This window comes from Carcharodon carcharias, chromosome 16 (assembly GCF_017639515.1).
Source record: "Carcharodon carcharias isolate sCarCar2 chromosome 16, sCarCar2.pri, whole genome shotgun sequence".
Taxonomy (NCBI): Eukaryota; Metazoa; Chordata; class Chondrichthyes; order Lamniformes; family Lamnidae; genus Carcharodon; species Carcharodon carcharias.
In genome coordinates this window covers 65,570,952-65,587,699 of record NC_054482.1, presented here as the reverse complement: position 1 = coordinate 65,587,699, position 16,748 = coordinate 65,570,952, and the positions used below count along the sequence as shown (strand labels likewise).

At 43.4% G+C, this 16,748-nt stretch overlaps 1 protein-coding gene across 9 annotated transcripts in view; it reads right to left on the bottom strand.

Moving 5' to 3' along the window:
* The window catches only part of fggy (FGGY carbohydrate kinase domain containing), a 368,733-nt gene that overhangs the window by 248,605 nt on the left and 103,380 nt on the right, over positions 1-16,748 (bottom strand). Inside the window, exon 1 of one of the 9 annotated variants that reach the window (XM_041208771.1) lies at positions 1,477-1,549. The exons of the other annotated variants lie outside the window; for them this stretch is intronic. The gene's annotated coding sequence lies outside the window, so the exon portion shown is untranslated. Of the gene's footprint in view, positions 1-1,476; positions 1,550-16,748 lie in introns of those variants that run through there. 9 annotated transcript variants of the gene reach the window in all.

The window sequence follows — 16,748 nt, the reverse complement described above, 5'->3', positions numbered from 1 at the left end:
TGAATGTACAAGAATCAGAAGAACAGAAAGTTCAGGAGTTGTAGCATTGGAGGATGCTACAGAGATTAGGAAGGGAAAGGTTACTTTTAAACTGAGCCAATGTAGGTAGTGAGCGCAGGGATTATGAGCGAGTAGGACAGTGTTAGACAGAATATGGGCAGCAAGAGTTTTGAATGAGCTGACATTTACAGAGTATTGAGGATGGTAGGAAGGTGAGGATTGCATTGAAGTGATCAAGTTTGAAGGAAAGCAAGAATGAGAGTTTCAGCAGCAGATGGGCTGAGGTAAGGATGAAGATAGCAGAGGTGAAAGTAGGCAGTCTTTACTATGGAGGGGATATGGGGTTGGAAATTTAGCTTGGGGTCAAATAGGCAGCCACATTGGAAATAGCTTGTGACAGTGGCTAAGGAAGGGGATGGAGCTGGTGCTGAGAATGCAGAATCCTCCAGTGACATGCTGGGCACATGCCAGAACTAATCAGCTACAATTAGTTTCACCGCAGTCTCATGGGGACAGCTGGGAGTAAATTTTAAATATCTTTTCCTAGGTGAGCCTGACCCCTCCCAATGGGGCCTTTCAGCTTACATTCTCATCTGGCATTAAAAATCTTACCGATGATCTTGGTCCTCTACTAAGAATCCATGCATAATATGCCAAAAATTATCTGCAATATCAGCTCATGTGGATCCAAGCATGGCTGGTGTCCAATTTACAGTATTCCTAGCACTGCTGTTTTACTTGCCTAGCTCAGTCATCTTTTCTGATTTGAAATATGATAGCTCTCCCTAACAGAGCTTAAGCATCAAAGTTCGCAGACCTGAAAGGAAACTTTTTGTTTCATGCATGTTAACAGTCTCTGTTTCATGAAGACAAGCAGCATCTTCAAGACTGTCTCCAATTATCCACATTTGTGGGCAAAAATTAATGGTACTGTGGCTCCTCCCACTCAGTGTTGGTTCCAGCTCCTTCACTCAGTGCTGTTTCTGGCTCCTCTCCTCAGAGACACACCCAACTTCTTCTGTGAATTACTGTTCCAAGAGGTTGAACCAAAAGTGGTGTGGAGAGGATGAGAGATTGGCAGAGCACGCAACTGTAAATGAGGGATCAAGGACAGTGCCAGTGTAAACTAGGGAACGAGGAGAGTGCCAGTGTAAACTAGGGAACAAAGAGACTGCCAGCATAAACTGGAAGGAAGTGTGGGAAAAAAAAAGAGAAAAAAAATGAACAGAGAAAGGAGGAAGTAAGGGAGAGTCTATATCATGAATTAAGGGAACTTAGTGAGAAGAACGGGAGCTTGAATTGAGCAGGTAAGGAAAGGTTAGGAAAGGGGAAAGGTTAGAAGAATGCCCACTTGAAATTGAAAGGGAGGGAAAGAGAATTGCCAACATGGACAGGAGAGGAGGGGAACAGTGCCAATATGAATTGGAGAGAGGAGAATAAACCAACATAAAATAAAGGAACTAGGAAGAACGGTACCTGCATGAATGAGTAGAATTGTGGAAAAGAATACAGCTTGAGTTGAGAGAGGAAGAGTTCCAGCATGAACTGGGAGGAGGCGAGGTGGAGAAGAGTGTCAAATGTGAACTGCAGGGATAGAGGAAAAAAGCCTATAACTTTGAATTGGGTATAGAGAGAGTAGGCTGCCTCTATATCATTGTCACAAATATACACATAATTTTAAAACAACTTAAACAGATTAAGCAACAGTGAGCACCAGTACATATGTACAATAGTCTGGAATTTCTCCATAACAAATAAGAGAATATCTCATCAATTTTGCCACAAATCTCCATTGCACAATTGACAAAATATTGTATATATCAGCAGCTCAAATGATGGGATTTGGATCCTGCAACCTGCTAATTCTTCACAACCAAGGGTTCATCTCTGGGATCCTCTTAGTCTGTATGGTTCAGTACTTGAGACTTAGGCAAGTGACTAACAGAGCAGAGTTTACTAGACTGCACCATTTAACTTATGCCCTTTTGGCTCACAGGTAACTGTACTCAATAATGGCCCAATAGCCCTAAATCTGCACCATTAACAGAATACAAAACTTCAACATTAGGATGAGAATGATCAACAGCAGAGAACGGTGAATGACAGGGAGAGAAAAAAAAGTGACAGTACAGCATAATGAGCGGTGGTGCAGTTAAGTTTACAGGTAAACATTTAAGTTAAACTACCTATAACTTAAACTAAAAAATAAATAAGGTAAAATCAAATTTTAAAAAACTTTAAATTTAATTTACTAAACAAATTAAACAAGGTTGAATAAGGATGATAGTACAGGTGCTAAGCCATAATCGAGCACATGGGAGTTTGCGGGGAGCATCATGATCCTGGACAACCACATCTGCATCTGTCTGCACCTTGAGGAACATCAGCTCAGAGTTAAGTTAAACTTTGAGATGCAGGCATTGTGGAACATCAGGGCCAGGATTTTACATTGGTTGGGCAGGCTAGGTGGGAGCGGTCAGGAACCCAACTGCCACTCGCGATCGGCTCCACATTGCCATTTTATGCGGGTGAGTCAATTAAGGCAGCCCAGTGTAATACGCAGCATCAGCGAGAAGGGGCGGGGGCAGGAGTTCAATGTGCGCCGGGTCCAATGGCGATTCAAAAGTGACTTGGAGCTCAATATGGAGCACCTCAGTGACGAACACGACAGGCGGGAGGGCAGGTCGACGGGGCAGTCGGCTCCACATTTTCCCGACGAGTGTCTCGCTGCCCTCCTGGAGCAAGTGGCAGCACACAGACATATACTTGTCCCCAGGGAAGGGAGGAGGCGGCCCCCCCTACCTCACCAAAAATGCCTGGGAGGAGGTGGCATCCAGGGGTGAGCTCCCGTGATGTGGTGAGGCGCACATGGGTGCGATCGAGAAGGGTAAGTACCGTGTTGGCATGGGTCACTTAGCATAGCAATTAGGAGCGCCCACCACCTTGCCGGACCTCAGAGTTCTTTGGGTGTGAGTGGCAAATGTCAATGAGAGAGCATCTGGGCAAGGGGGTGAGACCTGGCTGCTTGGAATGAGTGTCTTGCGGTTCAGGGTCACAAATCGGCTGAGCCCTGTGAGATATTCCTCAGGCAGGGTTGCCAGGCTGCATTGGCAATGCAGGTACAGGGTGGACTAACCAATCCTCCTTTCTACTTTCGGGTAAAGACATTCCATAACAATGCAGAGAGGTCGCAGACAGTTGGAGGACCACCCCACCTTCTAATCTTGAGTAGATATGGGCAGGAGGCTCTGGAGCTGGAGAGGCACCATGCGTCTAGGTCTACCGGCCGCGGTGAGGTTGGGGTGCCACCAGGAGGTAAGAGTGCAGTGCACTGAGGTCGGAATGTCTGTCATAACAACCATTCCATAGTTGTCTCCATATTGATGTGAACCTTGAACATGGAATCCCCATGGATAATGGAAAGACAAGGGCACCCTGATCCGGGTGGCAGGCATGCACAGTTACAGTGTAATGACTTCAACTAATGACATGTCCTTGTTCTTCCTTTCAGGCTCACCAGAAGCCCATCGGGCTGAAGAGCCTGAAGGCCCGCCACTCACCCCAGAGGACAGCACCTGCATCATAACCTCTCAGCCAGGCAGGCACCAGCACGCACCTTGGTGGGCATTAGATCGTTGGATAGTATCTTGATGCACAGCAGTGAGGGCACTTCACACTCGCTTGAGGTGCAGAGAGTGCCCAGTACACTGGCAGTCAAATCCCAGCTGGGGAGCAGGAACATGCTCAGTGGCTGATGATCTGCCTCTGGAGTCATCCATGAGACAGCAGATGCTGGGAGTCCAGCAGGGTGTACAGGAGGATCTGGTGGAGATACATGAGGGAATACATGCCATGGTCTTCATTGTGGAGGAGTTCATACAGAGCATGAGCAATGCAATGACCCTCATGGCCGAGTACACTGCCTCCTCCATGGAGAGAGTGCTGATTCTCAGGAGCTGAATCAGGGGTTCCTGGGGATGTGGTCGGACCTGCAAGCCCTCACACCGGCAATGACCTCAGGTGGTCACTGTCAATATAGGAGATGGATTGGGCACCCAGTATCCCAGCTAGGTATGCACCCATCAATGGTGAGCAGGGAGGTCCAAAGCGACCTGATGTTGGCACACGAGCTGCTTGTTGTTCCTGCGGGCTCCTTTCAGGGCGCTCCGGATGATGGCAGCAGCTCCTCTGCCCTTCTGCCAGTGACTATGGCATCCGATGAGGCTGCGGCGACTGGGGAGATGCCAGCTGTAGCACTGGCCACTCCTTGCCAGGCGGGGCCAGCACAGACTCCACAGGCCAGAGGATGCCCACCAAGGTCATCAAGGCCAATAGGACAGCAGAGTGAGCAGGCTGTCTCCAATGCTAGTGCCAGTGAGATGGGGAAGCACCTAGACATAGCACCTGCAAATGAAAACTTAACACAACACAACACGGGCTTATCACTGGTGATATTTTTTCCCCCACTTTTACATTAATTATTATTAGGTGTGATGGAGAACATCTTTCCATTTGTTTCATGTATGTCAGGCACCACACCATTAAATGTGTTTGTGTTCAACAAGCCTCTGGGTGCTTCATTTGTTCTGCAGGTGCAGGGTAACCCATGATGTTATGAGTGACTTGTTTGTCATTGAACTTCATTGAAGTGCCACATAGTTCGCCAAATAAATATTGCTGTCAGGTATTGAGTATGGAGACTGCAGCCCTGGCATGTGGTGGTGGTGGTTCTTCTTTGGTAGGCTAGCTGAAGGAGCATTGGATCAAAGCCACTTGGGTGTCCCTGCCTACCTGGAGGTTGCTCAAGTCAGCATCTATCCCCTCAGCGTTCTCCTGACCGTGCTCATCCTCTGAGTCATTACTAGGCTCATCGTCTGCTGCCAGAGCAGCTGCGTCAACATCTTTTTCCTCCACTACATCCCCCCTTTCCAGCACCAGATTGTGAAGAATGCAGCATGCAACCACTATCTGCAATGCACGATCTGGGGGCTATTGCAGTGCACCCCCTGAATGGTCCAGGCATCAGTAGAGCACCTTGAGAAGGCTAATGGTTCTCTATACCACTGCCCTTGTGGAGGCATGGCTCCTATTGTACTGCTGTTCGGCCTCTGTTCTTGGATGGCGGAGAGGCGTCATGAGCCACCCTTTTGAGGGGATAGCCCCTGTTGCTCAGCAGCCATCCATCCAGTTGGGCTGGAGCACTGAAGAGCCTCGGCACCTGGGAGTGTATCAGAACGTAAGCATCATGGAAGCTGCCTGGGTACCTTGCACAGGCTTGCAGGATCTGCATCCTATGCTCACACGCTATCTGCATGTTCATAGAGTGGAATCCCTTCCTGTTGACCAAGGCACCAGGCACACCCGCTGGTGCTTTGATAGCCACATGTGTATAGGTTGCCCTCCTGGAGGCTAAATAGGGACATCTGGCCTCCTCGCCCTTCTGGCTCTCTCTTCCTCCTCAGAGGAGGTGCCTCCAGCAGAGACCACAATCCCCATTCCCAGGGTAAGGGAAGGTTTTTTGGTACCTGTGGTATCAGGACTCTGGAGTCCTGAACTGAAGCCTCTTAATTCTGTTAAAGCAGCTCCGAAGCAAAATGAAGTTGTCCTGTTCACACAAGCAAGCAGCAGCAACTTATAAGCTAAAGTACTAACAACTTGCTAATGCCCACTCACCCCTCTTATCCTGAGCAAGGATGAAATTTTTGAAAACATAGCCTAATCGCCTGACCATTGCACTAATGCGACACCCTGAAAATCACATAGGCTGCGTAAAATCACAGACAATTGGTGCCTCAAGGGCCTTAACTGGCCCGTTAATTAATGGCGGGCGCACCTCTGTCCTCCTAGCGTGCCCACCTAGAGAAATATCATGACGGTTATGTCGAGGCACACGCCTGATGTCATTGCGCGTCATTTTATGCTCCGGAGGGTCAGGCGCATGCCCGCACGGCGAATGTAAAATTCTTCCACAGGAAGGTGAATGGAATCATGGAATGGTTGCAGCATAGAAGGGGCCGTTCAGCCGATCATGTTTATACCAGCTCTTTGTAAGAAGTAACTCAGCTGGTCCCACTCCCCTGCCTTTGTCCCATAATCCTGCAAATTTTTCTCTTCAAAGAAGAGATAAGGTCTTCAGACCTTTCGAAAGTCACAAAAAAGGGAGGGAAGATTTATCTGGACACTTTGATCTGGGCAGATGGTGGTGTAGTGGTAATGTCAATGGATTAGTAATCCAGTGGCCCAGACTAATGATCTGGGGACATGGGAGACATGGGGCAAAAATTCCCCCCCTCATCGGGTGGGTTGTATGGGGGCGGGCGCGAACCTGATCGGCGCCCCCGATCAGGGACGCACCGCCATTTTGCGTGGGCAGACCAATTAAGGCCCGTCCATCGTGATGTGCATCCGGAACCACTGAGCGCTCCCTGTGCGGGTGAAGAGGAGATTCCCTGAGTGGTTCCCTGCACTCTTTCATGCATGAGCGCTTTAAGGTTTTAAAATTTAAATAAAAGAAAAAATACTTATAAAACATGTCCCCTCATGTGAGTGTCAGATGGGATGGGACACGTCAATGAACTTTTTCAACATTTTTTATTTAATTAATAAATCCTTCATGAAACCTCATCCTGCCCTTGGATGAGGTTTCATGAAAAAATGCGAAGGCCGCCTGGGCTCTTTGCCTGCCTGCCAACCTTAAGGTTAGATGGGCAGCTCAGTTAAGTACTTTAATTAGTTTTTAACAGGCCCTAATAGGCCTTTGACAGTTCGGCGGCCGTGCAGCCAACACCAATGCGCGCCCGCCGAGCTGAGGATCAGAATGATGCGCGGTGATGTCGGGACGCCACCACGACATCATTTTACGCATTGGCAACTGGACCCCACCCGCTGCTCGCTGACGGGAAAATGCTGCCCATGGGTTCAAATCCCACCACAGCAGGTGGAGAAATTTAAATTCAATTAATAATTCTGGAATGTAAAACTAGTATGAAACAGTGGTGACCATGCATCTATTATCAACTGTCATAAAAACCCATCTGGTTCGCTAATGCCCTTTATGGAAGGAAATCTGCCATCTTTACCTGGTTTGGCCTACATGTGACTCCAGGCCCACAGCAATGTGGTTGACTCTGAAGTGCCCTCAAAAATGGCCTATTGACTCTTAATCGCCCTCAAAAATGGCCTAGAAAGTCACTCAGATCAAAGTCAATTAGGGATGGGCAACAAATGCTGGCCTTGCCTGCAACGCCCACATCCCACAAAAGAATAAACTTTAAAAAAGGAACCAGTCACGCCCCTTAGGTATGGTAGTGGTGCAGATCTGGTTAGAGGTCAGAGACAGGAAGGCCTGCGAGTCAGGCAGGTAAGGGGGCCTTAAATGCAGTGCTGGATAAACACGGTATTTGCCCTTATCCAAAAGTTATGAGGTTCTTACTGCCTGTGTGAATGAGGGCAAAGTCATAGGGAGGATAAGCAAAATGACCAGGGCACCATAGTACAGCAGGCCTTTCAACAGGGAGGCAGTGAAAAGGGATCTGGTAGTGGTAGTCAAGAATGGGGATAGGTACTGTTCTCTGCAGTTGTGACCAGACGTTCAGAATGCCTGCCCAGTGCCAGAGTTAAGGACATCTCCTTGTAGCTGGGGAAAACTTGCAGTGGAAGGGAGAGGATCCAGTTGTCACGATCCATGTAGGAAACAGCAACATAGATGGAACTAGAAATGAGGTTCTACGGAGGAAGCTTAAGAAACAAGGTTGAAAGTAAAACACAGAACCTCATAGGTAATAATCATGTGCAAATTGACATTGGGTCAAACAGATTAGAAAGTTAAGCCTGTCATCGAAAGGGTGGTGTGGGAGGCAGGGGTTTTGAATAATGGTGCACTGCCAGTATTGGGAAAAGAGTAAGCTGCTCTGTTGGGACGGGCTCCATGAAAACCGGGCTGGGGGGCATTGCCCTGGTGATTGAAATAACAAGGATGATAGGTAGGACTTTAAACTATTGAAGGTGGCAGTGGAGCAGCTTGGAGAAATGAAGAAAGTGTAAATTTAAAACCAATAAAAGAAATGTTGAAGCTGTACATCACAGTTGCAATTTGGATAAAATTAAGCAGGTACGTAGAGGCCAAGTGCTTAACAAAATTAATGGGGCATTAGCAATCAGGTGACATCAGGAGAAAATAGAAAAACTAAAGCTAAAGCTATCATATCTGAATGGAGGAAGCATTCTTAATAAAATAGACTGTTTAATAGCACAGATAGAAATTAATCGGTTTGATCAAATAGCCTTAATGGAGATATGGTTGGAGAATGACCAAGGTTGGGAACTAAATATTATTTTAAAAGAGATAGGCAAAATGGAAAAAGGCATGGAGGGGGAGGGGGGGAGGCAGGAGGAAGGAATGATAATGAAGAATGAGATAGAGAGAAAGGAAAAAAAATCTTGAAAAATTAATATGTAGAATCAGTTTGGATGGGGCAGGAAACAATGGTGAAAGTAGTTTATAGGCCTCCTAAGAGTTGTAGTGTCAGGAAGTGTATAGATCAGGAAATTAGAGGGCTTCGGTGAGAGCACCCCCTGTAGTTGTATGCTATTGTGATCTCCTTACCTAAGGAAGGATATCCTTGCCTTAGAGGGAGTACAATGAAGATTCACCACCTGATTCTTGAGATGAGGGTATTGTCTTATGAGGAGAGATTGAGTAGAGCATGCCTATTCAGAATAAAGGTCTCAATGAAGCACATAAAATTCTTAAGGGGTTTGACAGGGTTAATGCTGGGTGGGTGTTTCCTCTGGCTGGAGAGTCTAGAACTAGGGGTTTCAGTCTTAGAATAAGGAGTCAACTAGTTAGGACTGAGATGAAATTTCTTCACTGAAAAGATAGTGAACCTTCAAAATTCTCTATCCCAGAGAACTGTGGATGCTCAGTTATTGAGTAGAGTCAGGTCAGAAGTCAGTAGATTTTTGAATGTTAATGGAATCCAGGAAGGTGGAACTGAGGTACAAGATACTGAGATCCAAATGACCTACCCGTGCTCCTATTTCTTGCAGTTCTATAGGATTAATACACAGAGCCTTCATTTGTTCATTTTCACATTAATGAAACAAGAATACTGAAATGGCAAACAGCAGAGCAAAAGCATTCAAATTTGCTTCTCTGCCTGGGTAAGGATTCAGTATCCCAAAAAATATGAAGACATACAAGGAATCAAAAAATCATGCAATGGCCTTTCTTTTTAAAATGTGGTAGTTTTTTGTTAGCATTTCACCTTTTTAAAGATATGGTGATTTGAATATATGAAATAAATATACAATTCACACGGTGGAACGAGGGAAAGAAATGCAGCTGTAATGGCAGTTGCTTCTTAATATATGCTGCACCCTCCACTAAACAATAACTGACTCAGATATTGTCAACCAGCATATCCAAAATGTTACAACTTATTTGCTTTATATATAGAAAGAAAATAATACTTTATTCCTAAGAAGAATTATTGATTTTGATCAATTAATTGTGCTCTAAAAATCCAAGGAAATATTGCACATGGACTCCCATTTGTGAAAATTAAATTTGGGAAATGTTACTTGGAAAAAAACTGTCATTTGTTAAAAACAGAAAAGTAGAACTTATTTTGCTTTTAATCTGTGACTATCTTCTGGGAATTTGTTACAACAAACAAGGAATGAGGATGGATATGGGGGTGGTAGATGCAGTGAAATTTAACTTCATGCAGATTTCAATAAGACACAAAGTAACGTGGCATATGTTCTGCACAACACTTTAGAACCTCTGTAATCTTTATTAAATATTGTAAGTCGAAACATATTTTGTGGTCTAAAATACAGCCAACTTATATTCTATTAGTATTTTTAAATTTGGAAATTATACATAACTGTGTTTATCAAGTCGCACTAATATTGGTTTTATTGTATATGGGTAATGGGGGGAGTGCTGGAGATTAATATGGCACACAGTTGGACAAAGATATGAGTGCTGGAAATTAACATTCCCTTTAGCAACAAGCAGGCTGTAGTCAAGTATAGCCTGTAAAGTAAAGCTGTACTTATAATGATAATTATGGCCCCTAGAGCACTTGAAATGTAAAGTGCAAATGTTTTCACATTACTGTTGTGATCCAAGTTTTGCACTGTGCAACAGGGTTTCTCACCATTGCTATTAATCTTCAGATTCAAGTTTCAAGTACGCAACCCGTTTTACTATTGCATGAGGAACAACATACATGTCCTGTTATGATACATTTTTTTTGTATTCATTCACCGGATGTGGGTTTCGCTGGCTGGGCCAGCATTTATTGCCCATCCCTAATTGCCCTTGAGAAAATGGTGGTGAGCTGCTTTTTTGAACCGCTACAGTCCATGTGGTGTAGGTACATCCACAGTGCTGTTAGGAAGGGAATTCCAGGAATTTGACCCAGCAACAGTGAAGGAACGGCAATATATTTCCAAGTCAGGATGGTGAGTGACTTAGATGGGAACTTCCAGATGGTGGTGTTCCCATGTATCTGCTGCCCTTGTCCTTCTAGATGTTGTGGTTTGGAAGGCTCCACAATTATTGCCATAGATTCTGTGACCTAGACACCAACTTTAACCCTCTCTGATAACTGTCTTAGGCAAAACCAGATGGTTCACAACCTTGGTATTATATATCGGACACCATGATGAGCATCCAAACACAAAACTGTGCCACCAATAAGACAGTCTACTTCCATCTCCATAACATCACCCAACTCAGACTCTGCCTCAGCTTGTCTGATGTTGAAACCCTCATTCGTGCCATTGTTACTTCTGAACCTTACTATTCCAATGCAGTTCTGGTCAGCTTCCTACGTTCTACCTCCATAAACCTAAGGTCATCCACAATTCTGATGCACGTATCCTAAATCGCACCCAAATCCCATTTGCCCATTACCCACTCCTGTGCTTGATGACCTACATTGGCTTCTAGTTAAACAATGCTTCAATTTTAAAATTCTCATCTTTGTTTTTGATTCCCTCCATGACCTCAACCTTCCCTATCTATGTAGTCTCTTCCAGCCCCACAACCCTCTGAGATATCTGTAACCCTCTACTTCTGGCCTCTTAAGCGTCTCCAATTTAAATAGCTTCAGTGTTGCAAGCTCTGCTCCTAAGCTCTGGAATTCCCTCCCTAACCCTCTCCACACTTATACCTCTCCTTCTCCATTTAATATACTCCTGAAGACATGCTTCTTTGGCCAAGCTTTTGGTTATCTGACCTAAAATCTCCTTACGTGGCTGATTGTCAAATTTTGATTTATAACATGCCTATGAAGCACTTTGGGATATTTTACTGCTTAAAATCTGCTGTGTAAGTAGAAATTTTTGTTGCTAACACAACTATGTCATTCCTTGCAATTCATATGTTTGACAATCTGAGGCATATATGGATTGCAAACAATACCATTCCATCAAGGCTGAGGATGGTCATTGACCACCAGAAGAGGATAACGCAGGTGGCTGCAAGGTATCTTGGCAGCAACTTTGATTATTTTGTATTGCGACAGTGCACAATGCCACAACTATTAGAAGGAAAAAACAAGATGGACAGATGGCTGCTTCTGGCAAATGTACCATTTCTACTGAGTCATGAGGTCACTCTGACACAATTGGCAACACCTGGATGACATTGCTGGCTGGCTGCTTCATTCACTAATTTGCCTCTTCTGCATTTCTCCAGGAGAGGCCTGTTTGGAGCATTCAAATCAACAAATGACAAAATTTTTAGCTTGGAGGACAGCTTGAGCGTAAAATGATGTGCATTGATGTCGGGTGAGCGTCCTAATGCCAACGCGCAGTCGCGCAATATTTTGGTTGACGGGCAGCGCCAACAATTAAAAGGCCTATTAAGGCCATTAACAAGGTATTTAAAATAAATTTTTCGCTGCCTGTCCAACCTTATGGTTGGCAGGTGGCCTTTGCACTCGTTAGGATATGATGAGGTTTCCAAAAGCAAATTAAAAGTTAAATAAAAAAATTTAAATTTACTTAATAACATGTCCCTGCTCATGTGATAGAGTCATATGAGGGGACATGTTTTATAGTATTTTTCATTTCTTTAGTTTTTTTAAACTCTTCATCTCCCTGAGGCAGCTCTGTGCCTCAGGCAGAGTTTCAAGCGTGCACTTGCCCCACTTGCCCTCCTCCCCCCTGCCCGCACAGGCAGCGCTGAGCACTGCCATTCACGTTTCACGCTAGGCAGGCCTTAATTGGCCCGCCAGGGTGAAATCGTCTTCTGGCCTTGATTGCGGGTGGCAGTCGGCTTCCTGACCGAGCCCGCCCAACAGGGGCAAGATTCTGCCCAAAGTGTACCATATAGCAATTTCTGTTGACATACTAGTGTTGTTCTCTACATTTATCCTCTAAGATGTGTAATATCTCTGCTAACACACATAACAGTTCATACATAGGTTACAGGCAATAACATCACTTGTAGCATTTCTCCTGTTTAAGTATCAGGCTAATTCTGTGTTCACATCCTCATCTCCCTGTCAAGATATCGTGGATTTAAGTACCACTGCAGTACTTGAGCACATAATAGGCCTGATGCTTCAGTAGTACTGAGGAGGTCCTGTATTATCAGTAGTACCATAATGGAGGAAACATTGGGTTGAACTTTCAGGCCTCTTACTTGGTGGAATACAACAGTAACACCTCAAAAATGGTGGACAATGACATACCTCCCCACTTCTGCCAGCACTGTGGTCATGGCAATGTTTCCCAGGCCTCTCCCTGGTACAAGTGCCTCCTAAGTCAGGTGCTGGGCCTATTAAAATATATAGGACACTGATTGCTATTTTTGGACTGAACTGTGTGAAACCTGAAGTGAGCATCAACTAGTGGTCTGGCTGAAGAGCAACTTGAAAGTGAGTTTCTCGTTGGTTTTGTGGGACTTAGAGGAATAGGAGTCTCTCCAGATTCAATGAAAATAGGCTTGGTTACTGGCACTCCAACTGCCCTCACATTGCAGATTTGGTCATTAGCACATTGCTATTTGTGGGACCATATTTTGCAAAAATTGGCTGCCACATTTCCTACATTACAACAGTGATTCCACTTCATAAGTACTTAATTGCTATAAAATGACTTGGTATGCCTTGTGGTCATGGAAAGTGTTATATTTCTTTTTTCAATTGCAAGTATTTCTTTCTTTCAATTGCAAACCTACCTACCTCTCTCCCAAAGGTTAGCCAGACCACCTGATGTTATGGCAGCCAAGAGCTGATAGGGTAACTTTTTTAGCCACAGCCTGATGGCCAAAAGCAACTGAGACCCAGTTTCTTAAAATGGACCAGGCCTTGCAGTAAGACCAAGCTGCAGCTGCCTACCATGTTCTGCTGGTCAGCCATCCAGTGGGGAGATCCACCCTATTAAACTGAGGCCCCATTCAGGTGGGTGTAAAAGTTCCTGTGGCACAATTTATCAAAGAATGATCTAGCCACATTTATTCCCCAACCAACACCAGTACAAACAGTTTAAGCAGTCATTCGTCTTATTGCTGTTTGTAAAACTTTGCAAATTGGCTACAACATTAGCTATATAACATTGACTACAGTTGGATGTTAAATCTTTTGAGATGTCTGAGGATGTGAGGAAATAATTTATTTTTTTTCCTTTACAGTTTCTCATTAATACACACTGAAAATATAGCAGTTTATCTCAAGCATGAGATTTTTGATTTCTAACTGCATAGTTTAGATGGTTCTTCAAATGTTAGCAGCAATGAATTGTTCAATTAATCCAATGAGTCCCACTCGGTTTCGACTTCATTTGTACTAATTGTTCAAACAATAGGAATGTTAGCATTGTTAAACTTTATTAAACTCAAAATAACTCTGTATTAGTATCACCAAACCTTTATTCATGTTAGACCTCTTAGAAATATGTTATTTTTATTTTAAATTGGAGATATTTTTAATACAACCTTGGTGCAACAATTACATAAAATGAGAGAGTACTTTGAACAAACAATACTCTCTATAGATCATGACCTTTCTTTCCCATTAACTTTATTTTAATGTTGGTGGGGAGTTGGGTTCTTCATAGTTTAGCTAACATTTGCATTGTGACCATATTCTGAACTCACTGTATTTTGTGCCTCAGAGATGTGCAGAGATGAAACACACCAGATTCTAGCTGTGAATAGGACTTTATTACAAATATTTTTAAAATGTCTGCCTCAAGCTTCCAGTTTACTTTCAGTTTCTGTTTCTAGTGACCACTCAGCAAAGGGGACGGTCAACAAACATACAATCAAACACTGAACAACTGAACACATCTTTTCCCTTTTGTAAAACTAAAAGACTTTACTTTAAATTAAACCATCCTGAACAACAAACATATGTACATTGAGTCATTTCTTAAGAGTTCTGAGTGTCTGTTTTCTCTAAGTACAAAAATAGTTTTTGAGATCTGAAGGTCACTGATGATGATGCTGCGATCTATGAACTTGACATTGTGGCTCTGCGTGATCATCTCAATGAGGTGGATGATCAACATCAGTCAGTCATCAGAAAAGGAAATGTATTCTCATAATCACTGTCCTCGAAATATTCTGGTCTGCTTGCTATCAAGCATCTTGCGTTCCACTTTGTATTGTTATCTAACAGATAAGCACTGGCATCGAGCAACTGTTTGATCTGCTTTGGTCCTGATAGAGACGAAGCGAGCTTGTGGTCACAATCTGACTGTTTGATGCAAATCTCCAACTTCAAATTGAGTTTTGCTTGTGTGTGTTCGCTTGTTGAAATATGCTTTTGCTTTACTTTGTCGCTTTGCAATTTCTTCTGCTTTCACTATGACAATCTCATTAGATAGCAGTGATGACTTTAGATTTGTCCCAGCATAACCAGTTGTAACCAGTCATAAGTTTAGCCAGTGTCTTTCTGGTTACAGAGTGTGGAACTAATTGATTTATGAAAAATAGGGAATGAGTGGATTGTTCAAATATTTTCCCCTCCGACATGCAAGCTCTCAGGCAGTCCTTGATTATCCTGTTGAAATTTTCAGTGCCACCATTCAATTGCAGATAGTATCACGATGTCAGATTGTGGTAAATTCTGTAGCTTTCCAGGAACTCAGTGAACTGACTGGAAACCCACCTCGGTCCATTGTCTGTAGCGATAGTCTCTGGCAAACCCCATTTTGTAAACAACTTGTTTAAAATGTCAATGACCAAAATGATGGCTATGGAATTTGTTGTAACAACTTCCAGCCATTTCTATGTAGATCATGAACAACAAGCAAAAGAAGTTGATTGCTGGGGTGTTTGCATTTCTCCAAAAATATCTACTTGGGAGTTGTTGCCATGATTTTGTTAGCCATGGGGTCAGTTGTAGAAGTGTTGGACATGGTTTAGCAGACTTTGCACTGAATGAACATGTTATGCAGTTTCTAATTAATTTTTCTATGTGGTATCTATTGCTGGCCACCAGACTGCTTCACAGAATCATTGTTTCATCTTAACAACACCTGGATATCCTTCATGGTGTTGCGAATATCTAGTTCATAATTAATATGTTTTAGAATATAACTTTTAGTTTCAAAGTTTTAACTGTAGCTAAATGGAGGTGTCTGGTTGAGAAACTGGTAAACGCAACTCTGATATAAATGCAACTCAAACAAGCCTGTGTTTATTATGCATAAAAGGTAGCCTGTGTTTATCTTGCCAGGTTAGAGTTGATAATGGAAAAAACTTGCACAATGAATGATCCATGTCTAAGTTTGTAATGGAGCCAGAAGATCTGGAGAAAGGGTTGTAAACTCCATTAGCAATATAAATTATTTATGTGGGTTTGGGGGGGGTGGTGGGGAGGAGCTGTGGCATACCTTTGGGTTGGTCCCAGAGAAAGTGAACGAACCTTCAAGTTTCTTGTAACCTATAAGGGAGCTTTTGTTGGGGGGGTGGTGGGGTTTAAAAAGAGCAAAGTTCATAGCATAAATAATTATGAACTATAGTGTTACATTAATAGTGCTTGCTTTATTTAACTCTCATGTCCAATAAAGTTTGTTTTTGTTTAAAAACGTTAAATCTTGCGGTGTAGTTCTGTCAGTTAATTATGGATTTCTCTTTAAACGTTAACAGTCCCCAACAGGATTGTAACAATGGACAAGATGCAACATTTGTTGCTGTAGTGCTTTCAGGTTAAATGCTAGAGTTCTGCCTACAATATTGTTGTTATTAAACAATGCAAGTTCATTGCATACTCTGTAGTACAGGACCAGTTCTTACTCTATTTCATGAGGTCACTCAGTTTTTAGATCTTATTTTCTGCAGTACGCTGTCAGTCACCAATTTTGCCTTCAACTTCTCTCAAGTAACAAGATTCGCAGATGTGTGTGAAATCACCATGATCACATAGTCTTCAATGTTGCAAGTCGTTTCGCTAGTGGCCTTGAACCCAAAGCTTCTGGCTCAGACATAGGGGCTCTACCCGCTGAATCACAAGACCTTCCAGGCTTTGGTAATAACCTGACTGCAAAAAGTGCAGTTCTAAACAACAGTTCTAATAGAACTTAAAAGACTGATGAAATGTCAATAGTGATTTTGATTTGGTGGTCTGTAACTGAAATATACACCATGTTGTGCGTGCAATAACTAAATGGTTTTAAGGGATTAATGAAGACAAAACCATTGAGATAACTTCCAAAATATGACTTAATAGTAAGGACCTCAACCATGAAATTCTGCAGCTATGAAGGCAACAGTCTAAGCC